Consider the following 11855-nt stretch of genomic DNA (forward strand, 5'->3'; position numbering starts at 1 on the left):
AATGTTCAGGAACAGCCCACGATAGGGAACACATGAAATACCAGGAACTGACTGATCTGGTGTGTGACTAACCTGCAAGCTCGCCTTTAACCTTGGACGTGTACTTTCACTTCTTTCACAGGGGCACCCCGTGAGACTTGCAGCCAGGGGAACAGCAGGTGACGGCAGCCAGTCCCAGGCTTACCCCCTGATTCTGTCTCCAGGAACCCAAGTCTGGCTTCTTTCTTTTTCTACCTAAAAAAACACTTTCTTTCATACTCACTTGGACTTGCTCTTGAATTTTTTCCTACATGAGCCAAGAGCCCAGAGGTCTTAGACTGTGCTGAGGCAGGGTCCGCCCTGGTTTGGAACCAATCTGGTGACACGGTGAGTCAGGTACGATTATTCCCTATGTACAGAAAAGAAAACTGAGGCTTAGGGATGTTACTGAGTTGCCCAAACCCACATTCTAGTAAGAGATGAAAAAGGATTTGAATTATGTTTATGTGATTCAAAGCCCATACAACAAAAAGTAGTTGTGCCAAGGGAGGTAGGGATTGACTGCGAGATCTTCGTGTGTCTAATGTTCAAAAAATGCCGTTGAATTATGCTCCTGCACTGCAGATAATGATGTAGATCATGTGTTTATGATTATTATCTCAAAACAGATATTCTGAAGCTCTTCCTCAGCTATTTTGTGGAGATAGCTTGAAACAGCTCATGACACACAGCAGAAGATACATATCGTGCAGATGTTATGGGAGGGTAGAATTTACATACATGTTGATTTTCCCTGATCAACAGTAAAAAAAGACCAGCCAGGACGAGGGGACTGGAACCTTTGCCCATCAAACTTTGTCATAAACCGAACACAGTGTGTTTGGAAATTGCCAGGTGAGACTATGCTGTGAAAGACCTAATTAACACACCGTCCTCAGTCACCTAGTTTCTCTGGAAACCATTTGGGTCAGATCATGCCCAGGTCCTCCAGAAAGCACCAATGAGATGTTTTGATATGATTTGATAATTCTATTAAAATATAATTACATTTAAAAAGGTAAAGTCATGACTCTCATTCAGATATAAAAATAAACATGTATTTTATTTAACTTGTTAATAAAGAAGCTGGTAAGTGTTATGACCAGTTGCAAGGAGAGGCCAAAAACTTCCCCAAATTTGTATGAGTAAGGGAATGTTAAAATGACTGTGCAAATGAGAACACAAATCGGTTCCTCCACAGTGTGAAAGGGAAGTCCATCCAACCCCTACAGGACAGGACCGAGTATGCATTTTGCCTGCTCTTAGTTACCTGCAATGTACAGAGTTGCCAAACGCCTCCGGGACAACATACACTAGCATCCGATAACTCAGGAGGCGGTGCTGTGTCTCAGACAAGCTCGTTTTCCACTGAAGCACAGAATTTCTCTTCTAGTTCTTATTGTCAAGAAATGGTAAAGGAAAGTACTTAGCTGCAGGTTTCTAAACACAATAAGGTGAGGTTCCTTCCCGAGGAAAGACTGTCTCTTTTAGTAGCTCTGTGCGCTGAGTGGAGTCTTTGACAGCAGGACTAGATTTCCAGGCCGGCGTCTCTCTTTTTAGCTCTAGAGTGGGCAAATTATTTAAAACCTTTGTGCCTCAGTTTCCCCACTCTAAAACCGGGGTATTTACTTCATAGGATTTGAGGGGAGAATAAATGAGGAAATACAGACTGTGCTGAGCCCATTACATGTCCGCTATTATTATTTTTATTGATTACAGTTTTTTGTGCTTTTTATTTCTCCTTGCATGTTCCTCCTCTCTTAACTGACTGCCCACTTAACTGACTACAATGAAGAGTAGGGGAACTATTTATAGTGATGGGGTCAGGGCAGGCTGCCCCGAAATTGCTGCCTTGGCATGTGGATTATTTGGAACTAAAAGACAATCAGGGCCCAATAGACTGAAGAAGAGTCTTTTAACCTGCCCCTTAACTGTCTGGACAAATTTAGATAGTGGGCCTAAGCCAGGAAGAGGGCTATCACCAGAGATACATTTTTACACCCAAAGGACTTATCTGCAAACAGTTGTTTACCAAACATTTGCCCTTTCCATCTTCCTGTGACTTGTTTTCCTCTCCTCCGAGGTCCCACGTTCTCACCTCCTCTTTACTCAGGATGCTATATGAGCCTCAATTGGCCAACCCACCGGGGGCCTCTCAGGTGTTCCTTGTGGGGCTTCTATTCATGCAAAATTAAATTTGTTTTTCTCCCTTATTCTGTCTTATGTCTATTTAATTATTAGGCCAGCTAAAGAACTTAGAAAGGAAGAAGAGAAAAGTTTTCTTCTACTAAAATAGTGTTTTATAAAAGGTATAGACAAGTCTTAAGTTTCCTGTTCTTGGTTTTGAAATTAACTATACAAATTGTTATATATGCCTTTCTAGTTGAAAAACAAAGCACCCCTACCCCGAAATATTTTCTTCCTTCCTTCCATTCCCATTATCTGTCTTGGACCATCTAACCTTGAGTTTAAATTTAAAACATGGGTTCTTTTTTCAGGCCTGAGGAAATAGGCTCTACAGTGGGGAAGGCCCTCAGAGGGGTTCCTTTCAGGGGGTGGCCAGGAAAGGTGACAGCTAGAGTCGCCTCTCTGATGGATCTATCTGCAGTAACACACTCCTCAGACCCCAGGATCCAGGTCTGAGGGCCAGAGAGTCCATGCGCTCCTGGCGGGCCAAGTGTAGCGAGCACCAGAGAAAATGGTCCACACAACCCTGCCCAGGGTAGCTGGTGCAAAGGGGCTCTCGGGAAGTTTGCCTTTTCCCTTTCGGCCTGGTACTGGGGGATCTCTTCCACCTCGAAGAGGAATTCCTGAGTGGATCAGGGATAGGACGCCCGCATGGAGTTGACCACATCGGCCCCAGTTTCAGATCTTGTGCCTTGAGAAACCGTCGGATTATTCAGGGGGACCCCACAGGCGTTATCCCCCTTTCCTGAGCCGACTATCTGCATTCTGCAGGGGAGGAGCAGGAGTTTGCTCTGCTCACGCCAGCTTTATTTACTTCTAGGCAAAGCTCAGGGAGCAAAAGACCAAAATATTACTGTGTCTAGGCTTCTTTTAAATAAATGTATGGCCCTGGAGTGACACCCTGGGGGGAGCCATTTTTTACTCCACAGTTCTGCTCCAGTCACCTAATATGTCAGGCTACCAGAGGACTCTTGGGGGGCTCTTGGGAGAGTGAATCATCCTTTTGATGCCTTAGGAAACAACAGTGATCAGATCTCTGTGGTCAGGCGTGTAATTGGGATCTTGGAGCTGGTACTAGAACACAGACCTCCAGAGGGCTCCCTGCCTCTGGAGACTCCTTCGGCTCTCATATCATCTCTGGAGCAAAACTTCTAGTCTTAGCTCTTACTAAAAAAAAACAAAACTTCCCTTGTCCATTTTCTCCAGTTAATGTGTAAACAAGGAAGGAAGTGGTAGGCTGTTAACTTGTTCAGTGAGACCCAGTCTTGGCCAAACTTAGTGCCACAGAGAGAGACATGGATTTGAGGACAAAAGAAGCCGGTTTGAGGCCAACTCTGCCTTGGGTGAACCTTAACTTCTAAACAATGGGAATGATGAAACCTGTGATACAGACCTCCTGAGATCATGGGACTGAAATATGGTCAATGTGCAAGCGTCCTTGAGCAAAACAAGGACCCATATGAAGGAGACGACCCAGACTGGGACTTATAGTGGATGATGAATGTGGAAGAGAGGGTGTGAGAGGCTTGAGGGTCCCTGGCAATCCTGCTTCCTGACCTCAGAGCAGGACTGGCCTGACTGTCACCACAGGGGCCTGGGTGGCTCCCAGCAGGCAGAGCTGTCCCAGGAGGCATGGAGGGAGTGCGGGGGTGCCCACTCTAGGTTGGTGACAGGCTTCAGTGAGGAGGCCAATACTTGAGTGAAGTGCCTCACCAAAATAATTCCTTTAAGACTTTGAAATGTTTCTGTCTTCTTTAGGTAGGCCTGTATTGCTATAAACTTCCCTCTCAGGACTGCCTTCGCTGTGTCCCATAAGTTTTGGGTTGTTGTGAGATCGTTTTCATTTGTTTCCAGAAACTTTTTGATTTCTTCCCTAATTTCATTCTTGACCCATTCATTGTTTAGTAGCATACCATTCGACCCAGCAATTCCACTGCTAGGATTATATCCCAAGAATCCTAAAACATCAATTTCAAAGAACCTATGCACCACAATGTTCATAGCAGCACAATTTACAATAGCCAAGAGTTGGAAGCAACCTAGGTGCCCGTCAGTAAATGAATGGATCAAAAAATTGTGGTACATATACACAATGGAATTCTATGCAGCAGAGAGAAAGACGGAGCTACTACCCTTTGCAACAACATGGATGGAACTGGAAAGCATTATGCTGAGTGAAATAGGCCAGGCATTGAAGGACAAACACCATATGATCTCATCTTTAACAGGAAGCTAAATAACAAAATAAACAAGCAAATAGAATAAAAACAAAGACACTAAAATAGAGAACAAGTGGGCAGCGACCAGAGGGGAGAGGGAAGGGAATTTAAGGGGAAAAACGAGGAGGGATTTTGAAGAACAAGTATGAAAGACACAGGGATGAGGTCTGTGGGGAGGGGGGAGATGGGAGGGAGGTGAGGAGATGGGGCGGAGGGGGGGTTGGGATGGGAGAAATTGACAAAAGAAAACTGTACTTGAAAAATAACTCAATAAATTAAAAAAAAATGCCAAAAAAAAAAAAAATAAAAAGACTTTGAAGGCTGGGGGTGGGGGTGGCGAGGGCTGCGGAGACCTGGCGGTCTGCAGGTGAGCCGAGGACTACTGCAATTAAGGAGTTCCTGGAAACCTCACAGATACTCCCTAGCAGGTAAAGCCTGGGATGTGTGGCTATCGTATGAGATTAATTTTATGATGCAGCTCACTTTAGGTGTCTCTGACACTCTTTGCCGGCTCCTCTTGTCTTTATTGCTCCTTTGCGTTCAGTCTTTGAATTGCCCTCAAGATCCACCTCACCCCCATCCTCACCTCTGACCCTGGGAGAGAGGAAAAGATTTTGGTTCACTTTCTCCCTGGGGACTCCTGAGGGGAGAGGTCTGGGTTCACAGGTGAGATCTTCCGAACAGTGGACGTGGGTGGAAATGAGCCAGTGCTGAAGGGCTGGGCCCTGGGCATCCCAACATTTAGAAGTCAAAGAGGTGAGGAGGAACTGTTCTGCTTTTCCCAGATTACTTCTTAAGAATAAATTCTTAACGGTAACATTTCTGCCTAAAGGGTGGGAGCAACATGGCTGTAAATGAATGCATGAGTCAATATCTGGGCAGCTTCACCAGCGTTGGATATTAGCATTCAACTTTTTTTTGTTCTTTTAGAATATGTAGATTGTCTTCAGGCTGCTTCATTTACATGTCTTTGATTTTTAGAGAGAATTAACATTTTCCCACTCTGTTTGTCTACTAATTGTATTTCTCTTAGGGGAATGGTTTTGTCTTTTACCTATTTATCTTCTGGAATCTTGACATTTATTGTACAAATTCAAATTAGCTATTTATGATAGATCTTACTTTTTTTGTAATGTTTGATAGAAATATTTTCCCTCTTTTAAAATATCTTTAGTAGTGCAAATTTTTATGGTGCAATCACTTCAATTGTTTCAAAGCCAAAAGAAAGTTATAATTCTCTCAGAGAAGTGTAAACACCCTTTTTTAAGTTCTTTGCCAGTTCCTCCATAATTAGATTTTACATTTAAATTTTTAATCAACCAAAGCTCATTTTGGTGAATGTTTTATTTTAATAACTTTTTTATTATAAAATTGATACTTGTTTATTATCAAAAATAAGAAAAGAGCAAAAGAAAAAACCCACATTAACTAATGTTACCGCAATAAATTTAATTAAAATTAAAAAAAAAACACGTTGAAGAATTTCCATAATTTTGCCACTCAGATAACCGCTGTTGAGATTTTGATGTGGATACCTCCAAATTATTTTTTTTTGTCCATATATTTAAGATTTTAAAAAAGTCCTTACCCGAGGATGTGTTCATTGATTTATAGAGAGAGACAAACATGGACCAGCTGCCTCCCACACGCTCCCCCACTGGGGCGGAACCCACCGCTTTTGAAGTACAGGAGGATGCTCCAACTGACGGAGCCAACCGGTCATCACTGTATATTTATTTAAAAAATACAATCGTGAACATACATACAAACTCCTTAATAACCTGTCTTAACACTGTATTAAGGACATATTTCGGTGGCATTACTCTTTTAAAATATTATTCAAAATAGCTTTAGAGTATTATGTTTACAGATGAACCACAATTGACTTAATTCTCTATTTTTTATTAACCTTAATAGATCTAAGATATCACCATTATGAACAATGCTGCTATAAACACACTTAAGCATAAATCTTGATGCACATTTCTGATCAGTTTCTTTGCTTAAATTTCTTAAAGTAGAATTGCTGAGGTAAAGGTTTTATATATATATATATATTTGCCTTTTCACATATATTACCAAATTTAGTAAATATCTATCATTTTAAGTTTCCATCAACCATGAGTAGATGTGCTCTCCCCTCCCCTCCACTCTCCATGTTAACATTAGCTATTAACATTTTTGCAATTTTATCTTCCATTGATAAGCCAAAATGGTATTTGTATACTTAATTATTTTATTTTTACTAGTGAGTTAAAGTTGAATTTACCACCACCCCTATTTAAAAACTACTTTCCTTTTTAAAATCACTTATTAATGGGGTTTTATGTCTTATATAATAGTTTATATATTTTCGTATTTTTAAATATATTTTAAAATTGAGGTGCTCATGTAAAAAGCTTTTAATAATTTTAGATACACAGTATAATGAATATTTATGTTTATCCCCCACTACTCAGGCCCATCAAATCCTAATATTTTGCCATCTGCGTTTCCTATTTTTGTTAAGAAATAGAATGCCTGTACACCTGTGTGTCTGTTTCCAACCCAGCCTCGCGTTTTCCCTCTTTGGAGGCAGCCCCGCCCTGAGTTCGGTACCCGTCGTTCTCATCTGCGTCTGTGTGGCTATGAAACATACAGCGTTGTTTGGGATATTTACAGTTGTTTTTACTCTACTCACCTGCAACTTGTTTTTTCCCACTCAGCCTTATATTTTAAAGGTTGATCTCTATTGAAGAGAGTGCTATAAATGATCCCTTTTGGGAATATATCACAATTTGTTCTTACTGATGATTTATGTGGTTTACTTTTCATTTGTTTGTCTGTTTTTTACTGTCACAAATAATGTTGCAATGCACTGGCACCGTCCACAAGTGAGAGCTTCTAGAGTTTACTTTTAGAAGCGAAATTGCTGGGTTGTAACATATATGTTTTTCAGTGTTCCTAGATGTTGACAATTTATTCTCTAAAATGGTTACACCAAGGAGCATGTCCTCATCAAAATATGAATGTTTTTCTAGTTCTTCCACGTTGTCACCAGTAATTGATAGTGTCAGATTATTTATCTTTTACCTGTTTAATGGATGCAAAATGGCATCACACTGTCTTAATTTTTATCTGTTTAATTATTGGTATGCCATTGGTCCGTCAAATTTCCTCTACTATGAATTATTTGTTTCTGATATTTTGCCCGTCTTTCTATTATTTCATTAATGTTTTTCTTACTGATTTTAATTCTCTATGATTCTATCTGTTGCAAATATCCTCTCCCAGTTTGTGTTTTCTCTGTGGTGTTTCCTGTTGAACAGAGCTTTACATTTTCATGCAGTCAGATTCGTCAATCTTTTCTGTCAAGAATGGTCCTACAGAGAAGGCAAAATTTCACCTCTTAGGGCTTTTTTGGGCTGGGACTGAGATCCAAACTGACATAAGACAGACTAATAGGAGAAAAGCATACAAATTGCTGTGTTTTGTATGACACGGGAGACCTCTTAAGGAAATGAAGACCCCAAGAAATGCCAAAATTTGCATGTTTTGTACTAGGTTGAACAAAGAGAAAATTGTGGAAAAGTAACTAAACTATATAGGGAAGGTAAAGGAAGACAAGAATTATTTTCATAAGTTCTGTTTGTACAGAACTCTTTCAGCTTTTATTCTTCACTGAAGAATGTTTCTTCCTTCCCCCATGCCCAAACCCTGCCCTGGTACCAGGAGGGCATCTTTCACAGGGAACTAATTTTTAATTAATTAATTTTTATTTTCTGTTTTTGGGAGAAAAGGGGAGGTTAGAATACCTTCTTTAAATCTCCTGTTTTCAAGTGCTTTTTAGCTCAAAGTCATCCTTATGCTAAAGTGGCACATTTTGGTATATTGTCACCCTTAAATCCTTTGTGTCTTCATTTCTTCAATTTTCCTTTTAAGAATTACCTGCTCCCATTGGCAGTTCTTGTTAAAAGCTGTTCTGTAATTGGTCGTCATCTTCCAGCTTTCTTAGAAGTTATCTTCATTGGTCACCACACACTCTAGTTCCAGCTGCATTCAAGCTCACTTGAAATGACTTTTCTGCCTACGTTTATTGGGCTTGCCTTAGATAAAATAATTAATAAAAGTTAGCAAATAGGGGGCGTGCATACAACATTCTTGTTCTCAGGCCCTTACTAGACATGGCTAGTTGACTACATTAATTTCTTTGTTCCTACACCCATATACTTATTCATTAATTTGCCCCAACACTATTTTTTGGAAAGTCTACTGTGTGCCAGAGCTGGGTTGTAATGTTTTAAACCAGTTTTACTGGAACTGGCATGTGTGCATCTTTGTCATCCTGAGGGGATTGTGTGCATTTGTGGTGTTTTTCACAGGTTTGTGGATGAGCATAATACTTCTCTCTCGGGGAAACTGGCTATCATGTCTTATTTTTTCACTATTTGGAACTGATTACATGATATGAAGACAATTGTTTCTTGAATACATAGAAATATTGTTCAGTAAACTTGTTTACATCATATTTGTCTTGGTAGATAAGGTATTTCTTTAATAACTTTCTCAAATTTCTTTCTTCACCTTCATCATATTGTTTATGTTTCCTACATCTTGTTTTGCCAGTTTTATACTTTATATTTTGTATTGCCCATTTGGCTAAATATTTTGAATCAATTATCATAAATTGTGCATTATAATCATTTATACTTTAAAATCCTTTATATCAGTTGTTAAATTACCAGTCTGGTTTTTAATTTTGTTGATTTATACTATTTCATTTATGTGTTATATTGCCAAGGGGTTTAATATATCTGGTAATCTCAGAAAATGAGCATTTTAATTTATTTATGCCCACTGACTTTCTGTTTTCTGGTTTATTTATTTCTGTTCTTCATCTTTATTATTTTCCCTTATGTTGGTTCTCTTCTTTCTATAAGATTTTAAATCTAGTGCTTAGTTTACTTATTTCATGTTGCTAAAATGCATCTACATCTTTACCTTTAGGCCTTGATTTGTTTACACACTCCTCACTTTTAATAGGTGGTGTCTTCAGTTTTATAATATTCCAAAGTAATTATCATGTTCTTGTTTTCTACTTAACTCTGTTGCTTAGGAGAATTTTTGTTGCTGTTTTTAGCAGTTGTCACCCATTTATTTGTTTCTGGTGGTTGTAAATGCTCATTTTTATATCATTTTAAAATTACAAATACATTAAAAGACCAGTATGAAGAACTCTTGTACAGCCTTTACCCAGAGTGACTATTTGGTTGCAGTTTCTGTGTTTCTAGTTTCCCCTGATTACTGTATCTCTCATTCTCTCTCTCTATAGGAGTTTTTTTCTGAACTCTTGAGAGTAAGTTGCAGATATACATACCTACTTACCTAAATACTTCAATGTATATTTCCTAAGATAATTTCTATTATAAAAATCAAGAAATTTAGCAGTTATGAAAATTGGAAGAGTTTATATTGATATGATTATCTAATTATATAGTTCATATTTAAATTGTCAGGTATCTCAATATTGTGTTTTATATATACTATACTATATATTATATAAATGTTTATATAATTTATATTTAGCTGTATAATTAAAATGGAAATTAATTGAAATGTATGTTTATATCTATTTTATGTTTTTTTTTAAGATTTTATTTATTTATTTTTAGAGAAAGGGGAAGGGAAGGAGAAAGAGAGGGAGAGAAACATCAGTGTGTGGTTGCCTTTCACACACCCCTCACTGGGGACCTAGTCTGCAACCCAGGCATGTGCCCTGACTGGGAACCGAACCAGCGACCCTTTGGTTCACAGAGCTGCATTCAATCCACTGAGCCACACCAGCCAGGGCTGTATATTTATTTTTAACATGTATATATACTGTGTATCATACACATACACACACAGAAAGGAAGCGAAACTGAGAGTACTTTAGGATCTGCAATAATGATGACAGTGGCGACAACAGAAATGGTTACTTGTTTATAGTAGCTGCCACCAATAGAGCATTCAATATATTAATGTTTATATTTTTATATTATGTTCTAAAGAAGTTTATACTTAATTTCACATTTATTATTGGTTTACTGTACACTTATTATATACTCTTAGTAGAAAAATAAGGCAAAATAACAAAATTCACCAGATACCTCGGTGCACAGAGATAACTACTGTTAGTATTTAGGCGTATGGTTTCTAGACTTTTGTTTTCAATCAACAAAAATCAGAACTTTTTGTCTAGTTAAATAAAATATGAACATATTACAGAAATGGCTTCCTATCGCATGATGTGTGGTTTTAGCTTTATTTTCAGTTTTAGTATTATATTATTTTACATACTTTATAGTTTATAACAACTTGCAAAGTAGAGCTATTTTTAGGTGAAAAATCCAAGGTTCAGAGAGGTTCAGTAAATTGCCTTGGTCACACAGCAGTAAGGGGTAGAGCTACAATCCAAACTCCGAGCTGTCTGTCTCCAAGTCTGTAGATCAGATCACTGTTTTCCCAGGGCCCCTTTACAGTTTTTTACTTATACCATTAACATTTAGTTTTATTTCACTGTGGTGAGAAAATATATCTATATAGTTTTCCTCTTGATTCACTTTTGGTGCCTTATTTGAGAGTTAGTATATATGCACCAATGTCCTGTACATTGAAAAAAATGGATAGTCATGTGTCATTGAGCTGAATAATGTCTGCTGCTTCTAACTTATTAACTGTATTCATAATTTGTATTAATTATATTTATAACCTCTGTTATTTTTCAAATTTGTATCTATTGTTTGTCACATCTTCAATATCTTCTAAATCTACTTAATTTTTAAGATTGTCTAATTTTTGTCTTGGCCTGATAATGAATGACTCTTCCCATTTCAATTGTTTTTTTAATTAGTTCATTTTATTTCTCTTTGCATTGCTCACTTTGGCAATCCATGTCCTCACTGTTGATTTCATACATTTTTTATCATAATCGAGAGCTTCTTTGAATCCTCCCTCCACCTTTTTGGCTTTAAAATCTCTTTTATATGATATCAACTTTACCAACTTTCTCAAGTTTTTTCTTGTATGAGTTTCTACAATAATTTTTTTATTTTTAGCATTTTTTGTTGTAGATACCTATTTTTAAGCAACAAACCTATTGTTGGGTGTTATGTTTTGATCGATATGAGAATTTGTCTTTGGAAAAATGAGTGGCCTGAAAGCGTGGATCCACTGGGGTGAGGATAGTCCAAGTGATGTGAGATGACCCCTCAGCTCCTGACTGCATGGTCTGCAAGTTACGTCCCTTGACTGAGGAAGTTATCTGTTTCCTCACCTCTAAAATTCTGTTAGTAAGAGCACCACCCTCACAGAGTTATCGTGAAGAGTAAATGAGATGAAGAACACTGCAGAATAGAGGCATATTAAACTATTATTTGTAAAAAGGCAGTTGTCATTATTTAGTGTTATAGA

Source organism: Artibeus jamaicensis, unplaced genomic scaffold, assembly GCF_021234435.1.
Source record: "Artibeus jamaicensis isolate MK-2021 breed Jamaican fruit bat unplaced genomic scaffold, CSHL_Jam_final contig_548, whole genome shotgun sequence".
Classification (NCBI taxonomy): domain Eukaryota; kingdom Metazoa; phylum Chordata; class Mammalia; order Chiroptera; family Phyllostomidae; genus Artibeus; species Artibeus jamaicensis.